Genomic DNA, 19595 nt, shown 5'->3' with positions numbered 1-19595 from the left:
TTACTATTGCTATCAATAAGCAATCACACAATGTATATCTAGTGTTTTACTGCCATTATCTTTTAGGAATTTTGTTAACAGTAGTATGCAGATATTTGGTTACTGTTTTGTTGCCTTGCATTGCAAATGGTTGCAGCGTTTTAATTTCTTCTGCCTCGGATTCAAACATGCCCATGGCTCAATAAAATATGCTTGCCATCTCGAATATCAAAACACAACACACTGTAATGGAGGCTGTGGATGTGGTTTGATGAAGATAGCCAATCACAACAGCGGCCATTAAAGATTGTGATCTTAATTCAAACACCCACACGATTCTATTCCTAAATGACAACTATTCAGCTATGTCTATAACACTTGTTTCACATTGCAAGAATTAGTGGAGCATGAACAGCACATGTATTTGATGCTGCCCTTGTTAATGAATAAGAGGGTCGGCCTTCACGCTTTTGATGTAAACACTTTAATTCAATAACGGGCAGCGATTTCTTACCTACTATTCTTACGCTGAAGCTTGCGATTTGAAACAGGCGTTTTACCAAAAACTTTAGGAACTTTAGTTAAATCATTGAAAGTACGATCATCACACTGCAACATTCAAATCTGTGTTCGCACAACCACTGTTCGGGAGAGAGCAGAAAAAAAGTTGTTTCAACCACACATTACCATTATTATTTATACGTTACAAACAATTAAATAACCAAATTACTGGAATAAAGGTTTATAGTTTGGCTATAAACACTGATGTAGATCAAAATAGAGTAAATCACCTTTTGAAATTATTTTGACACTTTAAATTTGTTAATTCTCTCATTACGCCAGAAGGTGGTGACAAGTGTATGTTTGTCATTTAATTATTTATTCAAGAGATTAATTCACAAATGCTGATTCAGCCAATAAGGAAACAAGTCTTTATGAAGGAGACTCTGACTCCTTAATTTTAATTGTTTTTTTTGTTTTTTGTTTTTAACTGCAAACAAAAGAGCATGGTTTCAACAATGCCATCATCTGTTTGCACTTATAGCATGACTAATAATTACCTGCACTTCAAGCTTTTGTAAAATTAAAAATGAAACACCCAAAACTGCACATGGTACCATAATGAAGACTAACTGTTATGTTGATACATGAAATTGATCTATGTACTATAATGTAAAACAGGAACATGAAAGGAATATTTTTAAAGCAACATATGTAAACACCGTAATCATAATAGTGTCTTATTCAGAATAAGGTAAATAATTAGATTGCTATAGTCCATTTAAACATACCCACTGATGCACACAAAGCTTACCCAACTGCCAACAATGGTGACCAAACATTAAATTGTAACTGCAAATTTACAGTTTTTGTCACATTTTACATGTTAGGGTAGGGACAGACCAAACCAACACCAAAGAACTAGCACACTAGGGAAACCAGAAAAGCTATAACTGGGGAAATACAAAGCAAGCAGGGCTTTGTATATCATGCACTCATTTGCTAAGCTGAATAGCCAATTGGAGTTCTCTCTTTTTTTTTTTTTTTTCTTCAGAAAAACTAAAGCCAACCAGCACTCAAAATTGCCCGTCAAAATTTTCCAGCCTTAAGTTGCAGTCTACAGTCAGAGCACATAGCCTTCTGGTTGAATCAGTACATTGTTACAGATTTCCTCTGTTAATAATTGTAACTCAAACACAGTTTATAAAATGAATCACATCCGAAGAGTGCTAATGATACGAATATTGCTTTCAGTAAATGAGGCCAATAGACCCAGTGGAATGGATAGCACTAGCACACTCCATTTCCAACATTTAATTTCTTAAACCTAATTCTATCCTTAATACTAATTGTATTTCTTTAGATGTATTAGTTTAGTTTAAAGTTATCAAAGGGTATGATTTTTGTCTTTTTTGAGACATAACGTGCACTGTCAGAATAATGAACATGGACTTCAAAGACCTTTTTTTCAGTTTTGATATGAGACGTCTTTACTCAGGGGATTTAAGCAAGACATATCTGAAAGTGAATGAGGATACCTTCAGTTTTAATAAGGACCTCAAGGAGAAAAAGCACACAGACAATTAAGCCAGCAGTGTTGTAATGATAGCATCAGACAAATAGTGCTGTCACTAATTAGAACAAGCCCTTGTTGCTTTCATTTCTAGAGAGGATACAAGGAATGGCATGAATGAGAGCTTCTGTGGGAGTCACTCTGGTGTTGTGCAGGGGATCCTCTCCTGCAAACAAAATAAGATGGTATTTCAGACAGCATTCTTGGATGGAGAATTACAGCTCAAAGCAATTACAGCTCAAAGAGCTAGACATGGAGACCACCTTAATTAGCTGACCCATAGACCACATGCAAACACGGACCTTGGGATGGACAACACTAATGACAGCAAAAAGTCTAGTTCCTTCAAAGACATTTTAAGATGTTTTACATTTTACATTTTTTTTAAAGATTTTTACATTTTACAGAGGTGCTGTTCCACGAGACCCACATTACACAATAAAAACATAAACTAATTGTATGAAATATATTTAAAAAAAACTATCAATCACTCATTTTTATTGTTTTCATGCCTGCAAATGGTCAGAATGGTGAAAACAGACCAAATGAAGTAATGCAAATGGACTAATTACAAAGTAAACAACTCACCCACTCAAACTGAACCACTTTTAGTCAGTCCAAAACAAATCATATTGAAATTAACCTGAAAAAGTAAACTAAAAAACTTGATTATAAATTAAAATGAGATTTGTTACCTTGCCAAGTTACTGAAATAAAATAAGTTTAAAAACTAAAATGGCTAAAATGTGAATAAAAAATAAATTGAAGAATAAAATTTAAAAACTAATAAAACTGCTCAAATCACATAAAATTAAAAGGAAGCCTCATTTATTAAAAACAATAGTAATAATAATATTTTGAATTAGCTTTCATTATATATATATATATATATATATATATATATATATATATATATATATATATATATATATATATATATATATATATTCAAAATATTAATACATACTATATTATTAAATAAATAATAAAAAAAATAACACTTCTTCATACAGGTTTGGAACAACATTACAGTGAGTAAATTATGAAAATTTAAGTGAACTGTTTCTTTCAAAACAAAATATATAAAATATATAATAGAAAATAGAAAACATCAAAGCACCAATAAATACTATAATATTTACAATTAATATAAAAATAACTCTTCTTCATTCAGGTTAAGAACACAATTTGAATCTGTGAATCAAAGTTTTCAGCAAGCACTGAGCTCAGCTACATTTAAAGCTTCTGCCCATCATTAAACAGTGGTCTATATTTGATTGATAAGCATAAAATAAGTGTAATTCAGTGCATGTGGCCCAAGATTTGTTGAATTAAAATAATTTTGCCTGAAAGGAACCTAAATATTTGAAGCAAGGCAATGTAATAATTTTTTTCTTGCCTCCAGGTCTCCATGTTCACACAAACATCTTGATTGATTCATCTGAAGCAGATACTCCGTTTCCAGAGGAAAAAGTGGGATATTAATAATCCATGTGTATCATATGTTTAAGTGCTACAGCAGTGCTTGTTTTTGAAAGCTAACTGAAATATAAATGAAATATAATTTATGAGCATAATATCATCAAACCTGTACCCGCTGTTCCCATTTTGTAAATAACACCAGGCCAGTTCGCTATACCAGTTAAATGACAGTTTTCATTACAAAAAATGGATGTCTTTTAAACATTTTTTTTTTGTGTATCTCCCTCTCCTACTCACGTCTCCGTTCTTTGTTTTCCACAGTCGTTCTCCACCACCCCCCACCTCCGCACCTTCATCGACGATGGGACCCGCTTGCTAATTAGCCTCACCTCAGATGCCTCGCTGTGTTTGGGGGTGTGTTCAGTGCTATCTTCAGTGCTAATGTGTGTGTTTACCTTTGCCACACGGATGCCATAGTGTCTGTGTGATGACAGGAGATTTACTCAACTTTATTAGAGGGATTGAAAGGGATGATTGCTAACTGAAGCTGAAGGAAATTAAAAAAGGAAGCCAGCAAACTGGGGTGAAGATTACGATGTCGTCATCGATTAATCCTAGCTGACCCTTCAGGTCATCGCTCATGATCACTGATTTCGTCTCTTCTGTACTGAAGTGTGATTCAGAGATGAATAATATACCAAAAAAGCGTCTTGGAGACGAAAACCTAATTTTTGATATTAGCCAAACAACATGCAGTCAGGACAGAAAGCTTCACATAAGACTGGAAGGCAAATGTAGATTTTCTTCTGAGAGGAAGCTCCTAGTAATTTCTGTCTCCTCTAGTTTCAGACGAGATTTCAACAATGAGCGTGTTTACACACACAGTCGCACACCAGTTATCCTTAATAACCAGACAATATGCAAGGTCATGTAAACACTTAAAGTGTGATTGATTACTGGGTAAAAGTCATAAACAGTTTAAGCAAAATTAAATCGGTACATGTAGATTTTTAAAGAAGACACCTTGAAAAAGGACTGTTGCCGACACTTTAGTCAATGAATAAGCTTTCATTTCATTTTTCTTTTACATATTTTAGCAATAATTTGCACCACTGATTATCTTTACTGTACCTTTAATCATCTTTACTGGCATTTTGACGGCTTATTTAGTTTGCTGTGTCCATGTCTTTTAAAGCTTTGACATTAAAACTAGACAAAAATCAGATGAAATCTTATGTAAACATGGTTTAATTAAATTTTTGAGATTTATGATGAGCTGATTTTGTAATAATTATCAGCCTTTGTCATGCATGTAAATGTCTTAAACAGTAAAGATTTCTGAAATAATTTGTGAAGTCAGATTTTATGTGAATTTTAAAATGTTTAATATTGAAAACGTTGTTTTACTGTAACATTTAATTAGTATATAAACGTCTTGACATCATGCATGATTAGATCATATTTAAATAGGTGTGTTTGTGCTTATTTTTGTTATTAGTAACATACAATAGGGAATTTTGTGGTACATTTTATGTTAATTGGTTAATGTTTATTGGGTTATTTTAGTGTCATGTAAGTTACACTGATGTTTTGTGTGTATAACCCTGTACAATATCTCTATGTAAGTATTAGTCATTGTAACAAGAGCTCAGAGTAATGAAGGAAGTGACCAAGGTTGGTGTTTGGAGACTCGTGTAGCTTTATTCAATAACTCAAAATTCTAACAAAACAAAAGTAGCACTCTCTGCACATTCACACGATGTCAATTGCACAAATCCAGTTTCTTAGTTTCTCTCTCAGGCAGGACGATGTTCACAAATCTCCATCCCATTTCTCTCTGCCTTCACATTCTCCAGTCGCTCTTTTAACCAGTCTCTCCAGGCCAATTACTGCAATCAGACACAGGTGTTCATCATTTTGCACTTGACCTACTTACTCACCGCTTGTCTCCTGGCCTTCTCTCCCACTGCAGACTTCGCTGAACCACGCCCCCCTCGCCACAGTCATGTTTTATGGACAGGCCACTGACAATGAAAAGATATTTTCAAGAATGTTGGTAATCAAACAGTTGGCGATAATCAATGACTTCCACAGTATTTTTATTTCTTTATTTATTTATTTTTTATTTTTCATACAATGAAAGTCAATGGCTCCCAGCAACTGTTCGGTTACCAACATTCTTCAAAATATATTTTGTGCTTAACAGAAGAAAGAAACTTATACAGGTTTGGAATGACATGAGAAAATGAACAATATGAACTTAATGACTTAAATCACTAATACAAATATTTCTAGTTCAAGTATTTTAGGATTCTTTTGAGCTATGAAAGGTGAAATTTGACCAAATTCTATTTAAAAGAATCACTTGCTGACTTAAGTCATTAATACAGTAAAGGTCTGAGCACCAAATTACAAACAACAAGCATTAGTTGTTATCGTGTGTCTTTAGAGCACTTGATGATTATATCCTTTCCTCTTAGAATTCAAGTCGAGCTATTAAAGGCTTGAGGAGAATGGAGAAGGACTAGGCTTTCAGTTAGAGTTAGCTTTGCCACTACAGCACTCTGCCAGGAAAGCTAATTACTGATGAGAATGTAAGACTCCGTCAAAGGACCTTGGGGGAACAAATTGGTCTAAAGAAACTAGCAATTTAATGTGGATCTCTTCGGAAGAAAGAAAAGTTAAAACACTAAATGCATTAGTACATCCAGGCCCACAGCATGGACATTTTTTACAGAGAGAACACTGAGAATATCTATTATTTAAATATATATATATATATATATATATATATATATATATATATATATATATATATATATATATTTTTATAAAATGAACATTGTCTACTTAAGTATTTTAATTATGCAATTTTATTTCTTTCTTTTTTTTTTCTCCAAGTCAAATATAGTAAATTTTTATTAATCTCAGTCCATTTTAAAGGAATGGTAATTGCTAGTTCACAAAGTTTCGAAAATCTGTCTGTTTGTCTATTTAAACTCAAATGAAATTCAAATATGGTTAATTGTTGCTCTGTGAAGTGGAGGTTGTTTGGAGGTGAATCATTTGTAGGTTCAGGTCTAATTTTGCCTCTTCATCACTGTGTCCTGCAACAGAGTGTTCAAATGTTGCTCCAGGGAGGGCTGTTAGTGCTCTGATGAAAGATGAAGATGAACAACTACATATAACTGAAGTTCATATGATGATGTTTCAAACTACCACCAAAGTCCCTTTAAGGCACATCAGTTCACTTGGCAGCAATATTTACAACACCTCAGTTTGCAGCCATTAAAGTACAGCTTGTGTGTAATTTATCTACATAACATGGTCAAAATTATGTTTCTAAATTGAGATGTCAATCTGAAAACAATGGCATCATAAATTATTTTTCTTATATTTGTAGTCCAACATGTATATTGAATTAGTCCTACTTGCATGCCCTTAAGTAAACAAACAGGTTGGCTCTTAACTGTAGAGATGAACTTTCAATTCTACTGCTGCAATATGTTGTGTTACAATTTCTACCATTTATATGTACAGTACGAGAGGAGTTTCTCTGCATAATATACGACTGCATAATACATCTCTTGCTAAACCACTATTTAATAATACAAATGTATGTTTGTTTTTTCTCAAACCTAATGATTTGAGAAAACGGGGTCTCTAAATGAAATAAAGATAAAATGGCCTTCAGTTTTGATGTGTTTGGGTAATGTCTAATTAAATGGATATAAATGAAAAGTGGGGTCCATGTTCACATTGCTCAAGGACACATATGCTTACGGTAAAAAGATTAAAAGCACAATTAGTTACCGTCCATGAAGTCCATGAAGACTGTAAATGATCAGAGATGAAGTTGACTTGAACATAAACAACCTGAAATGCACCAGTTAGACATATACATAGTGGAGCAAAGAGGAAACTGACAACACAAAGACAGACAAGACAGAGCAGGTTACTTATTGTATTAAACATAAATGAAACTTCCGGTGAATGGCCAATTGCTTATTACTCACTTTTTTTATACCAAAGAGGTCTTTAGGTAATCACAATACAGTAGCCTCCAAAAATTAAAAGAGAGAAACTGATCTTACTTCAGTACCACTTCAGCTGTATTCCTTGAAAAAGGTCTTTAGGTAATCACAATACAGTAGCTGCTGAACAGTAGAGATGGTTTTGTATCCATTGCCTGTCGTGCTGCACCAATTTCAGACTCCAAAAATAGTGTGACATGATCATAACAATGGAGGTATTGTGATACTCCGGACAGAATGACTTCTGTAAAATTGGAACAACACAATTCCAACTGAAGTGTAACTTTCAGTTTATTATGAACTTTCAGATGGACTATTATGCTCTTTACACAAAGAGGTAGAAAGAGAGAAAGATTGAGAGGCGACTGCCTTACAGACATTAAGACATACAGGATCAGCACTTACAGATGATTGACAGCAGTGGTGTCATTTAGAGACCAAAACTGACATTTTTTTTTTTTTTTTAAGTACTGAACTGCACAGTAAAAGTTGTTTACACAGCAACAAGAAGGCCAGTCACTGTGGTCATAGCACTACCCACTCAGTGAGATTGGATAACACTGGAAAAACGTACCAGTTCCACTTGGAACCAGAACGTTGCGAAAGCCCCATCCTTCCCGAAAGATGTTTTTAAAGCTGTTATGGCCCTTGGCCTGTCTTTGCTTGTTCTCTTGCCCCTCCTCTATTTCAGACTTAATTGCTGTCACCTGAGAAGAATGGTGTTTAAATAGGAGCTTCGCTGCTGGATTGCTCTCTCTCTTCCTGCTCGGTTCCGGTGGCTAGAAGCTTGAACGCTGCTCGGTTGACCTGTTCAGGTCCATGCCTCGCTCGGGATGCCAGCATTCTTCACAGATGCACATTTGAGTTTAAGTTTATGTCTTCTGTTACACTCAACACTTGCACTCATACACCTCATACATACATGCATTTGCCCTACATTACTGATATTGACATTCACACACCCCATATTTGGGTTTTGTTGTTTAAACTTGTGTTAGATACACAAATTTATGTTTTGTACCGTTTGTTTGTGGCATGGTCTCCTGTCTCTTGTTATGGCTCTGAGTTAGTCGTAACAAAAGCATTTACACATATGAACAACTGTTTAGGTGCATATGGAAGACTAGAGGTGATTGTAACCCTCTTGCAAGAGGCAGAAAGTCAGCTGGAGAAACATGGGCTCTGAGGGTGTGTTCACACTTGTAGTTCAGTTTGTTTGGTTCATTTGGTCTGGACCAAAAAGGAAAATGATACATTTGGTCCTGGTCCGCTTTGCGTTCACATTGACATTTTTGACAGTGAACCTAAAGACATCGAACCAAATCAAACCAAACATGACAAGTGTGAATGGACCCTGAGGCTATACCATGGACTTTACACATATGGGATCCACTTAGGTCTCTACATATGGAACCCAGCTCTCTCACAGATTCATTGCGTGAGGGTCTGGCACCAGACGTTCCGCCACGTCTGACTGCCGAGGAGCTTGAAAGGGTCTACTGTACGGACTCTCTAGAGCGGTTTAAGCTAGCCAACACTAAACGGGGCCCCTCAGTGCTTCTACCCATTTAAGGTGAGAACACAGGAGGATATCGGCTCCACATGAAGGCTATGGAATCAAGCAAACGTGTTGGGGACCGCCCAGCCCACAGCTCTATAAATATCTGTCAGCGAGGTGCCATGAGCCAGCACCCAGTAGGACACAACACTTCTAGTAGAGTGACCTCGCAACCTGAACGGTCAGGGCACACTCTGTGCCTGATAAGCCAGGCTGATGGCATCAACTATCCAGTGGGCCATCCTCTGCTTAGAGACAGCATTCCCCTTCTGCTGGCCTCCGTAACAGACAAAGAGCTGATCTCAGGTCCTGAAGCTTTGTTTCCGATCTAGATACCATCTCATGGCTCAGACGGGACAGAGCAAAGCTAGGGTTGGGTCTGTCTCCTCTGGGGGCAGTGCTTGCAGGCTCACCACCTGATCCCTGAAAGGAGTAGTGGGAACCTTGGGCACATAGCTGGGCTAGGGCCTCAAGATTACCTGGGAGTCAGCCGGCCCAAATTCTAGGCACGATTCGTCGATCGAAAATGTGTTCAGGTCCGCTACCCTCTTAATGGAGGTCAGTGCAAGCAAGAGCAGAGTTTTCATTGATAGAAACTTCAGCTCAACTGACTGCAAAGGCTCAAATGGGCCCTGCTGTAGTGCTTTGAGCACTAGAGACAGGTCCCAAGAGGGTGTGGGGGGGGGGTTTACCCCTAAGGAACCTGATGACCAGGTCATGCTTCCCTACTGACTTCCCTTCCACGGGGTTGTGGTTAGCAGCAATTGCAGCAACACAGACTTTAAGGGTGGAGGGAGAGAGCCTTCGCTCCAATGCCTGCTGCAAAAAGGACAGCACAACTCTGATCGGGCATCTTTGGGGGTCTTCTCAGTGAGAAGAACACCACTCGATGAACAGGTTCCACTTCAAGGCGTAAGCATGTCTCAGAGACTCAATAGTAATGGTGTCAACTAGCTCCTGGGGTAGGTCACCTAGATCATGTCTGTGTCCAGGGACCATACATGAAGTTTCCAGAGGTCTGGATGCGGGTGCTACAGGGTGTCATGTCTCTGAGTCAGTAGATCCTTCCTCAGATGAATCTGCCAGGGAGGGGCTGTCATGAGGAGCATTAGTTCTGGGAACCAGTTCCGAGTGGGCCAGTAAAGTGCCACAAGCAGGACCCCTTCCTCTCTGATCTTGCACAATGTCTGTGCGAGAAGGCTCACAGGGGGAAACGCATACTTGCGCAGGCCCCGTGGCCAGCTGTGTGGCAGTGTGTCCATGCAGCGTATTCCCTCGGTCAGGGAGTAAAACAATTGTCAGTGAGAGTTCTCTGGAGAGGCAAACACGTCTACCTGAGCAGCTCAAAAACGTCTCCAAATCAGCTGGACAGTCTGGGGATGGAGTCTCCATTCTCCTGGGAGCACAGCTTGTGACAGCTCATCAGCTGCACGGTTGTGCAGACCCGTAATGTGAATGGCATGAAGCGTCCTCAGATGCTTCTGACTATTGTCATATTGGTGCATTTGTACCATTTATAAACCACAGTAACTGTTTAAGGTTGTGTAAGGTAACATGCAAATTTTTCTTTGAATTCTGCATGCTTTAAAGCAATTTCGCCCTTATTTCCAAGAGGAAAATAAAGACATGCTGTTTACCGAGCACAGGGTAATGGATACATTTGTGTGCATGCGTGTATTTGTGTGTGTGGCAGGACATAAATGAAAGGAGACATATTATTCCTCCAGAGGATGACATGACGGCCACATTAACACAGGAAGTGGCAGCGTCTTTGTGACTTAGTGTCATATGGGAGGGTGAGAGAGAGATGGTCAGACGTATATCTAAGGCAGACTGTTATCTCACAGATTCCTGGAATGAGCCAAGACATTTGCCTCTAGCCATGAATTTGACAATAAAATGGTTATAGCTTAGGGTTGTATGTTTGCACTCATATGTTTATGTTTACAACAGCTGTATCATATCACAGCCAGCGGTGAATGATAATATCAAACCAAGTGGAAACCAAGTGTCCATCATTCATTGAACACACCCCACATTTCTAAGTAATTTTTACACTGATGTCTGTCCAACTGATCTTAGGTGATTTTAATATAATATAATATAATATAATATAATATAATATAATATAATATAATATAATATAATCCATGGACTAAAACCGTTTAATGCTCTGGTAGTTCCAAATTATTTTAATCACCATTCTATATTAATGCACTGTTTAAATGAATTCATTGTTACCCTCCATTGCAAATCTCCAATTCTCTTAGATAATAGTGATATACAATACTCTCCACTTAGGGTTTCACACTCGGTTAAATGAAGCATCTCATGCCAAGGTGTATCAATTTTTTATCCAACGCCTGCTTACTAAAGATTTTAACACAGACTTTGTAACAGACCTTTCCAGAAGTAACAACCGAGCCCTTCACAATCAAAGTGGTATCCTCTAAGAAACAGCCTCCATAATTGTTCAATATGGGAGTTAAATATAAGTCAGGAAAAGGATAAATACAATCTGGATTTACAAGCCCCAGTGAGTAATCCAATAACAATTCCAGTTCCTTTCCAGTTCCTCTTCCACTTGTCAAGTGCTCGGGCAACCAAACAAGTAGACCTCACCCCCAGCTTCTCAGTCATTGATTTCACATCTAAAAAAATAGCTCAAGCTACTTGTATGACTTGGCCAATAGTTAAAAATCCAAAATTGAGAAGATTCTCTTCTGTCAGAAAGGAAACTCAGTTCACTAGACAAGCCACACAACATGAGCCAAAGATAATAGCTTTTGCAACAGCCGGTACAAAGAGTTCGCAGTCCTCCTCTTTTGGAATCTTGAACAAGGCCCACACTTTCAATAAAAAGCAGGAAACGAAAAGCAGAAAGAGTTTCCACTTCTGAGGATCTAGCCAAAGTAGGGTTCTATCCAATCCCAGGCCTTCAAGCCCTCTCAGTATAGAGAAGGCTATCTTCTTCCATTTTGAGTTCTCTGAGCCTGTTAAAAGTCTTTGTATGAACTGAATTCTAAAAGCAGCTGTTTGACTTTGTAGATGCACCAGTCCAAACCCTCCTTCTTCTTTAGGAAGGTATAGTATACATTTTGGTACCCAGTGTAGCTTGTCCCAAAAGAAATCCAACTAAACATGACTAAATCTTTGATAAAAGATCTGCTGGGGGATCTATGCAACTTAACGATGCCAGAGAGTAGAGGCGACTAAATTATTTATAAGCAAAATTCGTCCTTTTTATGAGATTTTTGGAACTAATTCCAAAATTCCACTTATTGAGGCACCCTTTCACCTGTACAAAAGCACCTTCAAAACGTTTCTTACGGCATTCTCATTGCCTAAAAAGACACCAAAGTATTTAAAACTATCCCTGGTCCATTCGAATCAGCTGGAAAGATGGATTCACCACTCCCAACAATTATAGCTTCACTCTTTTGCCAGTTCACTTCTGTAGAGGAGACATTTCTAAAATCTTCTACTGTTTGTAACATCACATTCATATCATTTTGATTACTAATTAACACTATCACATCATCAGCATAAAATTATAATTTATGTTTCAGTACAATTTAAAATCTGTAATCCGCACATGGCAGCTCTTAACTTATTTAAAATAGGTTCTATAGCCAAGGTGTACAGCATGCCAAAAAGAGCACAACCTTGTCTAACCAATCTTAAAACCTTAAAAGGAGAGCATAAGTCACCATTTATCTTCAATATACTCTCAACATCACAATACATAATTTAATCACAGATATAAAATCAGAACTTAACCCAAAAGTTGCTAAAACAATAATAATTGTGTTCAACCCTGTCAAAAGCAGAGGTGTCAAGTAATGAAGTGCAAATACTTCATTACCTTATTTAAGTAGAAATTTTGGGTGTCTATACTTTACTATATGCGTGTGCTTGATCGCGGAATATATTTAGGCTCATTATTAATTAGACTGTGTTAACCTTAATATAAACATGCGATTAGTTGAATAATGACTTAAATGAATGACTACTAGTAACTAGAAAAATCTTACGTGGGGGGCAGACCTATTAAATACCCTCTGTATGGAAGTGGCACAAATCAGAATTGAAAAGATCCGATTCCATGTGGTTTGTGCTGTTCACACTGTTATGACAAAAACAGATCTGAGTTACATGTGAGCAAAAAAATAAAAAAAAAATTGGGGCCCACAATTGCCTGCAGTGTGAACAAAGCCTTTACGATCCAATTTATGGTTAGAAGGACACTATAAATCACACTACCCATGCAGGATCACCTCTCATCTCGACCAGTCATGTTAATGAATGCAAGTGGAGAGGGGAGGCGTGCAGAGTAGTAGAATAATAATTAATTATTGATTACTAATTTGAATCAGTACTTATTGTGGGGAATCGTGGCCTAGTGGTTAGAGAGTTTGACTCTAATCCTAAGGTTTTGGGTTCGAGTCTCAGGCCGGCAATACCACGACTGAGGTGCCCTTGAGGCAGGCACCAAAACCCCAAATGCTCCTCCCTGGGTGCCACAGCATAAATGGCAGCCCACTGCTCTGGGTGTGTGTTCACGGTGTGTGTGTGTGTGTTCACTGCTGTGTGTGTGCACTTTGTATTTAATAAACATTCTCACTAAGTATTATTTTGGACTTACTGACCTTCAATGAAGCTTATTTAATTCATTTTAATGAAAATATGTTTGGGTATTGCAGCTTGACTTGTGCTAATTTGTATTGAAAACTTTTATTACATTTTTGATTGATTGAATGTGGCACTATACATACATTGTGAATTATGAAAACATACTTATAAATTTAATATAAATAAATAATTTAATAAATAAATAATGGGGGGGGGTACTGGCACTTCTTTTTTTTTCCACTTCAAGCACTGCTCAGAACTGATAGCCTGTTAAACCTATTGTCCACTCCACAGCATTTACTAAATGGCTGTGAGTCTCTTGCAAAAAATAAAACATCTATTCTTTTCTGTGTTGTTATTTCAAAGATCTGTGCTCTTTTCATACTTTCTCTTGCACCATTACTATTTAATGAGGCCCCCCCACAATTTACTACTCACATTAGCAGGAAAAGATACACTCCCCAAAACAGAAAAAAAAAAAAAAAAAAAAAATTAAAAAAGCAAAAACATAAATAAAAGACCTTTAACCATTCTGAATGCTTGCCCTTTGTTCTGAAAGAGCATTTAACTTGGTGATTTTTTTATTTTATTTTATTTTATTTTATTTTATTTTATTTTATTTATAAAAAACTGCTTGGTCAGAAAAGTGATTCTCACTTCTAGACAATTTAGATCTCTGTGGACTGTCCAGAAAAAGAAAAAAAAAAAACTCTAACTCTTCTCATGTTTTTTTTTTTTTTTTTTTTTTTTTTTTTTCATGTTTAGAAAATGCTTGATGCCATCTACATTATATAATCGATTAGAAAACCAACTCCCAGGCAAACTACCCATGAGGCTGCATTATGACCGGCTGACTGACTTCCCAAACATCAGCTTTTTTCATCCGTTTACTAGCATGTCGTTTCATTGGCTTCCTTATTTTGTGGCACTTTAAAAGAATAGTCATCCAATCTGAGTACAGATCATAGGCGTAATTTGCGGGTGGGACGGGTGGGACATGTCCCCACCACTTTTAGCCAGGGTCGATATTGTCCCTGCCACTTTTTGAAAGTAATTGAAAAAATCTTGCGGAAAGTATGTAGCCTATTAAAGGGAAAACAAGATCTACAAATCATTCTTCATAATCTAATTGGGTAATAAAAAATAAAAACATTTGACTCCTTACACATGAATAACTCATGCAGTGCAATAACGACATGATTTGCAGCCGTCGCACTTTTCATAATATGAAACTTTTCATCTCAATATAGCATTTTATTTTAAAAAAATGGAGCACTTCCTTGTGCTAAGGCATCCCCTCTACTAAAGGTTTTTCTAGTCGCACGTTATATTTAATTGATTAATATAATAATATATTAACCATACTTTAATATATAGGCTGGCGTATTAGGCTAGAGCCTATTCCGCGCTCAAGCTCGCGCATAAAACAATTGCCTCAAAGCACCGACAAAGTGATTATGAACGTGTCGGGGGAGAAGACATTTTTTATTATTTATTAATAAACTATTGATTTCTGAGTCAGTGTCGGGTGCAAAGATGCAGTTGCCGAATGCTGACGCTGACTTGCCATCTCCACATGGACGTGCCTTTAATAGAAATGCACCTTTTCATACAGACTACAAAATTAAAGAATATTACAAAATCGAGTGTCCCCAAATTCGGGTCTATCAACATCTGTTCTCCAGGTTCCAACACACTGTTGTCATCTTCGGATTCAACCAAGGAGCCATTAATGGGTCACCCTCTGTGGGATTTTTACTATTTTTACCATCAACCAACACTTCTTTCACACTTGTGACTAGTTTTGTCGGTGTCGCCTCATTATTTTGTTCCGCATCTATTAAAGCTGCAGCACGAGCTACGCTTGGCCCCGGTTGGCCCCGACAATCACGTACAAGATGTCTGTTTTCTCCACACCCCAAACATTTCATTGAATTCGTTGTGACATAAATCACATAGTTGAATCTTTTGTGACTATATTTTAAGTCAAGTCCAACTCCTTCAGTGACTATGTTTACATGGGACATCAGTAATCTAATTATTTACCTTATTCTAAATAAGACAATATTATGATTTAGTTGTTTATATGAGCTGCTTTTAGAACATTCCTTTTCATGTTCCCATTTTACATGTTATAGTACATGTGTCCTTAATTTGATTTGGTGTTTACTTCGAGTATTTACTTTAACTGGATTAAGGTTATCAAAAATCTGTTTTCAGTTAGATACTTAATCAGAGTATTGTCTCTTAATCATGTTAAAATCAGAATATTGTTGGCCCATGTAAACATACTCACTGTTGTCTTTTAAAATCATATAGACATAACGTCGGAAAGACACCACATGTTTCAACTGTGAAGACTTGCTTCCAATTGGAATCATCAAAGAATAAACACTGGTATCTTGCACTCCCACTCACACTCTGCACTCAACACTCCACCATCTCACTCCCACATGCCCTACCAGAGAGAAAGAGAGCCAACATTTCCATGTGGGCCCCATGTAGGTTTTTTATGGGCTGTCACTTGGGCCCTGCATCGGCAACCCAAGTGGGGCCCAGAGAATTTTGTCAGTTGGCTCGACTTGGGCCCCATGTGTGTTAGCCCACAGGGGCACATGATGGGTCCATAGTGGGCTCTAAGTGGGGCCCATGTAGATTTTCATTATATGGGCCCGCATGGGTCCCAAATGGGTTCTAATAATTGGGGCCAATGTGGGCCACATGCAGAACCCTTATGGGGCCCAAATAGGTGACTACACTGAACTCACAAATGGCCCATATATGTTTTTTTTTTTGTGGGACCACAGTGGGTCAGAACTGGGCCCCATTTATCTTTCTTTATATTACAACTAACTACAATTTTTCGTTATGTGATTTACAGTACAATTTGTAAGTAATCTACCAGCACTATACATATACTTATTACTTATACATTTTAATTATTACTTATACTTTTTCATCCACTGTACATTCTACATGTTGATTACCTGAAGGTAAATGGACTTTACCATAACTTATCATGAATTATTATATTTAAACTGTAGCTATGTTTAGGTGTTAAATATCTATATAGATGTGTGCTATAAGTCTAAAAATAATTATTCACCTTTTAAGGCCAAATGCTTGTAATTTTTTTGTGAATCTTGTGTAATTCAAATGTACCCAAATCACTTCAAAAGCAGTTCTTGATCAAGTGCCAGTGATTAAAGTGAGTTTTGTTTGTATTTTATTGCTTTCTTAGACAGTTGATCGCTCCAGTGCTTGACCTTCAGTCAGGCATATTATGCTCTGCATATTCTAAATGCCGTCTACATCCATAAAACCTTCCCCTCTGGACAAACATGTACAAAGAAAAGTCCACCTGTCAGTCTTTATCTTCGTCATGCATCATTTATGAGCACAAACTAATTTGATTCATGTGAAAGGACACATACAATAGATAAGTTGCCTGAGCACGAAAGGACAAGATTCCAGAGGGCAGAGGTGGAGAGATGCAAATACAAACTGTAAAGTTTGATGTTTATGCATTGTTTCATGTTAGTTTGCATCTTAAAAACAGGCAATAATGCACAAGACTGTATAAAACTTTGAGAATGCAGCGTTTACAGTGTATATATATATATATACACAATGTGATCTCATTAGTATTCGTACTGTATACAGTAGTATTTCTATGTAAATTGTGGTTCCAGCATACAAAATGCTACTGAGCTCACCCTGGTATGTATAATGCCTAAATTTTACATAAATTTACAGCATTTACAGAAATAATATTGGCAATATTATGTTCTAAATGGGATTTCACCATATAATGAATCTACTGAGACAGATTAAAAATCGGATTACTTTCATCGTAAAACTTCAACTACTGTAATCATACTATGAAAATGATAATCCATCTGCGTTTCACAATCCTACATACGCAAAATGTAATACCTCTGTCAATGTACAAGTCATTTCATGATAATAGAATAAAAGATATGTATAACAGTGAAGAAATAAATCACTGTTTAGTATAATAATATGCAGATATTGAATAGTTTTGAACATGTATGAATATTCAAGCTCAAAATTAACAGCTTGAATAGAAATGCTCAAAGGAATGCCAGTTTGTATCCAGTCTGTCATGCCTTGTTTCCCTTGACTTTCCTATGAAATTAAAATACTAAATATATAAATAAAAGTGATTCATAAGCATGCTTATGAAAACACTGTAGAGTGAGCAATTCCTCATTAAGCTTTGCCATCAAGGTTATTTCTAAAAATGTGCATTCATCTACAACTCATCACAACTTAATTCCTGAAGAGCCAATGCGGGTGTTACTTTCCATAATAAGCATGAGAATGCAGAAATTAACATTCATAAATGCATAAAAATAAAATAAAAAAATAAAAAATTCAGCCCAAGAGAATTCATGATCTAAACCCTCACTGCCAAACACCTAATAGCCCTTTACTTCTCCTTGGTAGCATGTCTTGTTCTTTCTGTCCGTCTGGTAGAGAGTAATGTATCAAATTAGGAAGGGATTATGGGAAACGACCATAGCTTAATCTTATAATGTCTCTCCAGTGGTCATGCAGCGCTTAGCTGTCACTACAAACGAAGAAACTGTACAAGATCGCTTGAGAGAACACAAAAGGCCTTTTCAAAAATTATTTTGAAATTATTATTTCAAAATAACATAAAATATGTAATGTCTCTCGTTCTTCTGAACATCTATAACTGATCGTAGAGTCTTTTTACACTGCATTTCCAAGCATGCCCTGGCACTAATATAGTTCCCTGAAAAAGAGAAATTCAACAGCAGGACATGTGTTTAATTAATAAGCCATGAGAGGCCACAATAGAGTGATTTTACCTAGGGTAAGGGCATTCTTAGCTTGACATATCTAGCAGCCCTGTCCCCTTTTTATAAAATAGCCAATAGCATTTTGTTTATATCTGCTTGGCTAGAGCCCGTTGAGCTCGGTAAAGCTGCCTTTGACAGCCACAGTCTAATAGATTACCCCCTAGATTCATTATGAAACTCTTAGTACAACAAAATAGTGGTCATTATAATTCAGTTGTAAAAGTTTTTAATATATGCTGATTGTAGCTATACAACTTTGTAGCTACAGATTTACTAAACAGGGCAAATTAGCGTTACAGCGCAATTCCATAAAAGCACCGATGGGTGGGGAAAATTTTTGCAGGTGATTTACTAACAATGCAATTACAACAAACAGACACAGCCAGATCATTTTTATTTTTATTTTTTACCGCATGCTGGTGTAAGACATGCTTTTTTGGGCCGTTAAATAATGGCGGACATACCAGTAATTTGATGACACAAACATTTGTAAATCACCATGCGTGATTTCATTTTATACTCTTCCCTCCCATAAAATTTGTGCCTCAAAGGTAAACTCCTACAAAGCATATTCAGTAAGGTCAGACACTAAAAATAACTGTGTCCACAGTTTTTTTCAGTGCTAATTCTCACTGCACATCTTTAGTAAATCCTAACAGTACTATGTTTTTTAACACGGCAAAAGATGGTTTGTGCTGTTAGCAAATCTGGCCCTTAAGGTGCATGTCGTCTCAGAGAAATCTCAACGAAATTTTCATGGGCAAAAAAAAAAAAAAAAAAAAACACAACACACAGACGTCACTTTCAGAAGTTTCAAAGCTGACTCACTTCTACAAGCGAAATTTCCCTGAACAGTACATGTGAGCACACTTTTACTCAGAGTATGCGATTTCAACTGAATTCATCAAATCAAAGTCTAGAGTCCTATCCATTTTATACAAAAAAAAAAAATAAAAAATAAAATGTGGCACAATGTGTGGTCTTGGCAAGACCTTTATTGTAGCTTATGATCATGAATTTCACAGGGTTTCAAAAAGGTATTCGCT

The sequence above is a fragment of the Cyprinus carpio genome, chromosome B23 (assembly GCF_018340385.1).
Source record: "Cyprinus carpio isolate SPL01 chromosome B23, ASM1834038v1, whole genome shotgun sequence".
In the NCBI taxonomy this organism is placed as follows: Eukaryota; Metazoa; Chordata; class Actinopteri; order Cypriniformes; family Cyprinidae; genus Cyprinus; species Cyprinus carpio.
Note: the sequence above shows the minus strand (reverse complement) of the source record.